The sequence below is a fragment of the Babylonia areolata genome, chromosome 33 (assembly GCF_041734735.1).
Source record: "Babylonia areolata isolate BAREFJ2019XMU chromosome 33, ASM4173473v1, whole genome shotgun sequence".
NCBI lineage: Eukaryota > Metazoa > Mollusca > Gastropoda > Neogastropoda > Buccinidae > Babylonia > Babylonia areolata.
The window spans coordinates 15,883,168-15,888,167 of record NC_134908.1 but is presented as its reverse complement, the minus strand read 5'-3'; positions in this window follow the sequence as shown (position 1 = coordinate 15,888,167).

Genomic DNA, 5,000 nt, shown 5'->3' with positions numbered 1-5,000 from the left:
TTCTGCTTTCAGTCAAAAAGATGGAAATAATAAAACACAGTCAAATAAAACAAAAACAAAATGCAATAAACTGAATAAAATAAAATAAAATGAAATAAAATAAAATGTAACAGCCATCTTGTCAGCATGAGGAAGAAGAAGAAAAATATCATTAAATCGAAGCACCAAGGGCCATAACCGCTCCACGTCATTAGTTCAGGGGGAGGGTTGGGGGGGGGGACAAATTTCATGACCCTGACCACCATTTTTCACTGACAAATGGAGAAGAAGAGAAAAAAAAAAGGAGAGGGGGGGGGGGGGTAAGAACACCACGGCTGAACTAAAAAAAAAAAAAAAATTCGGATAGAAACAAAAAACTAAAACTCACAAAACAAAGAAACAAACATTTATCTTAATGGCCACATTGAGAATTAAAAGTCCGCCATTGACAATCTGGAGTTTTGGGGTCCAGGAGGTTATAACAGCAGTGTCCACACACACACACACACACACACACACACACACACACACACACACCCGTCCCCCCTCCCTCTCTCTCTCTGTTCTCTATGGGGGGTTTTTCCGATGTAGTTTATTAACACCATGCTTGTGCTCTGTGTGTGTGTGTGTGTGTGTGTGTGTGTGTGTGTGCGCGCGCGCGCGCGTGTGTGTGTATGTCTAATTATTACCATGCTTATGCCTTTATGTAGTATCGTGTACGCATGCTGTGACTTAAGTAGCACTGTGTAGTGCATGCAATGACATATATAATGTAGCATTGTGTAGTGCAGACCCTGTTTCAGGGTGGGGGCTGGATGAAAAAAAAAGCGCGCCAGTGCATATCTATTATCCTCGAAAATAAAGAATTTTGTCTTGTCTCTCTCTCTTTCTCTCTGTCTCGGTCTCTCTCAGTCTCTGTCTGTCTGTCTCTCCCTCTCTCTCTCCCTCTCGCTTTCTCATCTCAAGCAATCGACATTGGCATCGCTCCCGAATTTCCGTCAGCAGTTAATTCTTTGATTGAAGGAAGTTTCAACTCCACTTTTGTCTTAAAGCATCATGCCGTCGAAACTAATTAGTTTCCTAAACTACAGCCAGGTCTGTCGAAGGTTTGTGGCCGTGTATAGCTGTTGGATGCAATGCACACTGACAAACAGACAGATAAAAAGATAAACAGATGGACAGACTGATAGATGGATGGACAGACAGATGGACAGATTAAAGACAGAAAGGTGGATTGACTACAAACACAGACAGATGCACGCATCTATGTAATATTCATTTGAAATTATAGTCTGTGGTTCTATCAAAACGTATGCAAATTTTCTTTTATACCTTGATCATCTTTGACTAATAGTAGCTACGGTAACTTCAAATTGATTCATTATCTATGCGTAATCCATTCTGTATTTCGTTATACGAAAGAAAACACACACACACACACACACACACACACACACAGACACACACACACACACACACACACGACCCCTACACCTACACACAGACACACACGCGCGCGCGCGCGCGCACACACACACACACACACACACACACACACACACACCACCACCACCACCACCACCACCACTACACACACACACACACACACACACGCACGCACGCACGCACGCACGCACGCACGCACGCACACAAACGACCCCTACACCTACACACAGATACACACATACACACACCACCCCTAAACACACACACACACACACACACACACACACACACACACCACCACCACCACCACCACCACCACCAATACCACCACCACCACTACACACACACACACACACACTCCCACCACCACCACCACCACCACTACACAGAGAGAGAGAGAGTGAGAGAGACAGACAGATAGAAAGAGAGAGAGAGAGAGAGAGAGAGAGAGAGAGAGAGACATAACAACACTCCCCACCCCATCCTTTTCAACCCCACTTCGTTTCACAGCAATGTAAAAAAAATAAAATAAAATAAATAAAGACCAAACAAACACACAAAAATTCTCACATCGCTTCACCGATCGATGTAATGGCCTAAAAACCGAACCACATAAATACGCTTCGTTAAACAAACAGACATGACAAACGGTTTACCTTGCTTCTACCCGAAATTGAAAAACAAAATAAAAATGAAATGATAAAAAACAAAACCAAGTATAATAAAATGATACAAACAAAATCAAACAAAATAAACAAACTGACATGACAAACGGTTTACGTTGCTTCCGCCTGAAACTGAAAAACAAAATAAAATAAAATAAAAAGAAATCAAATGATACAAAACAAAATGAAGTATAATAGAATGATAAAAACTCTTCTTCTTCTTCTTCTTCTTCTTCTGCGTTCACTCGTATGCACACGAGTGGGCTTTTACGTGTATGACCATTTTTAACCCGTCATGTAGGCAGCCATACTCCATTTTCGGGGGGGTGCATGCTGGGTATGTTCTTGTTTCCATAACCCACCGAACGCTGACATGGATTACAGGATCTTTAACGTGCGTATTTGATCTTCTGCTTGCATATACACACGAAGGGGGTTCAGGCACTAGCAGGTCTGCACATATGTTGACCTGGGAGATCGTAAAAATCCCCACCCTTTTCCCACCAGGCGCCGTCACCGTGATTCGAACCCGGGACCCTCAGATTCATAGTCCAACGCTTTAACCATTCGGCTGTTGCGCCCGTCGAATGATAAAAACAAAATAGAACATAATGAAATCAAATAAACAGACATGACAAACGGTTTGTGTTGCTTATGCCTGAAATTGAAAAAAACAAAATAGAATGAAATAAAATAAAATAAAACAATATGTTGCAAAACAAAATGAAGTATAACAAAATGATACAAACAAAATCAAACAAAATAAACAAACAGACATGACGAACGGTTTACGTTGCTTCTGCCTGAAACTGAAAAACAAAATAAAATAAAATAAAAAGAAACAAAATGATGCAAAACAAAATGAAGTATAACAAAATGATACAAACAAAATCAAACGAAATGAAATAAACAAACTGGCATGACAATCGGTTTAGTTGCTTCTGCCTGAAATTGAAAAAAAAAAAAAAAAGAAACCAAATCAAAAAAAAAAAAAAATTTAAATGATACAAAAATGACGTATAACAAAATCATACAAACAAAATAGAACACAATGAAATAAAATAAACAAGACATGGCAAACGGTTTACGTTGCTTCTGCCTGATACTGAAAACTAAATAAAATGAAATGAAATAAAATCAAATGATACGAACGAAATGAAGTATAATAAAATGATCCAAACAAAATCAAACAAAATGAAAGAAACCTAACAGACAGACATGACAAACGCTTTATGTTGCTGCTGCCTGATACTGAAAAACAAAATAAAAACAATACAAAACAAAATGAAAATAAAATAAAAATGGTACAAATAAAATCAAACAAAATGAAATGAAATAAAATAAAATAAAATGACAAATCCGCGCAGCATGCAGAAAAAGAAAATAATCATAAAAATAAAACAAAAAAAAACACCAAGGGCCATAACCGCTTCACGTCATTAGTTCAGGGGGGGGGGGGGGGGGACAAATTCCATGACCCTGTCCAGATTTTTCCACGGACAAATCGAACGAAGCTCGGAGCGCCACGCCATGGCTGAACAAACAAACATCGACCACGGACGACAACAACAACAAGAAGAAAAAATAAATAAACAATCAATCAAACAAACAAGCATTTTTTTTTTACTTCTAATTTCCACATCTAGAATCCAACCCGTAATCGACATAATCTTCAGCCTGAAAGCCAATAAACAAACAATCAAACAAGAATTCGTTTTCAAATTTCCACATCTAGAATCAAACTCGTAATTGACATAACCTACAACTCGAAAGTTCAGGGAGGTTTTGTAGCAGATAGAAAAAAAATTAACCAAGCAAGCAAGCAAGCAAGCAAACAAACCCCTTAATATCAAGCAATCGACATTGACATCGTTTCGGAATTTCCGCCAGCATTTAATTCTTTAATTCAGGGGCGGATCAGCGACAAGTTGGTCTCGAAACAAGCGGGCGTCAGGACGAATCAGTGTCCTAAAAACTACAGTCTGGTGGGATTTAAGGGTGTATGGCCATGCCTAGCTGTCCAGAGCAGACTGGCAGACAGACAGATAAAAAGACAGACACATAGGACGGACAGATAGACCGTATACAGAGAGAGAGAGAGAGAGAGAGAGAGAGAGAGAGAGAGAAAGTGAGAGAGAGAGAGAGAGAGAAAGTGAGAGAGAGAGAAAAAGTGAGAGAGAGAGAGAGAGAGAAAGTGAGAGAGAAAGTGAGAGAGAGAGAGAGAGAGAGAGAGAGAGAAAGAGAGAGAGAGAGACAGAGAGAGATTCAGACAGTGTCGAGTGCAGGCTGACAGACAGACAGACAGACAGATCAAAAGATAAACAGATAGGTGGACAAACAGATAGACAGACCGTATTTAGAGAGACAGACAGACACATACATACGGTGTGTCGAGTGCAAACTGACAGACTGACAGACAGATAAACAGATAGACAGTTGGGTTGACATATAGAAATACCATATTTAGAGAGACAGACAGACACATACAGACGGTGTGTCGAGTGCAGACTGACAGACAGACAGATCAAAAGATAAACAGATAGTTGGACAAACAGACAGAATTACCATATTTAGACAGACAGACACATACTGACGGTGTGTCGAGTGCAGACTGACAGACAGACAAAAAAAAAGATAAACAGATAGTTGGACAAACAGATAGAAATACCATATCCAAAGAGACATACAGACACATACAGTGTGTCGAGTGCAGACAGATTGACAGACAGACAGACAGATTGAAAAAAATAAACAGATAGACTGACAGTTGGACTGACAGATAGAAATACCATATTTTGAGCGACACGGAGACACATACAGACAGTGTGTCGAGTGCAAACTGACAGACAGACTGACAGACAGACAAGGCGTGAATGCAGAATATATGTGTTGTATATTGCCTTTCACACT